Source organism: Vespula pensylvanica, chromosome 23, assembly GCF_014466175.1.
Source record: "Vespula pensylvanica isolate Volc-1 chromosome 23, ASM1446617v1, whole genome shotgun sequence".
Taxonomy (NCBI): Eukaryota; Metazoa; Arthropoda; class Insecta; order Hymenoptera; family Vespidae; genus Vespula; species Vespula pensylvanica.
Genome location: NC_057707.1, coordinates 783,309 through 783,552, shown reverse-complemented (window position 1 = coordinate 783,552; position 244 = coordinate 783,309). Strand labels below are relative to the sequence as shown.

Below are 244 nucleotides of genomic sequence, written 5' to 3'. Positions count from 1 at the left end.
ATTATATAAATATGAATAAATATGTACCAAACATAAGGTCCTCCTTGAAAAGTAGATAAACTAATTTCGATGTTTACAAAATAAACTAATCAAGAGGGACAGATAAGGTATAGAGAAAGACCGATAAGCGGAATCGAATGGAAAAAAAAGAGAGATAAATCCAAAAAGAAAGTTTCTCTTTGAGACCGTATCTATCCATTATTATGGGTAACATTGTATTGAGATTACCGCGGATGACATAATA

General features: G+C 30.7%; 1 long non-coding RNA gene across 1 annotated transcript in view; it reads right to left on the bottom strand.

Moving 5' to 3' along the window:
* Positions 1 to 244, bottom strand: part of LOC122636802 — a 268,896-nt gene that overhangs the window by 267,782 nt on the left and 870 nt on the right. The gene's annotated exons all lie outside the window — the stretch shown is intronic.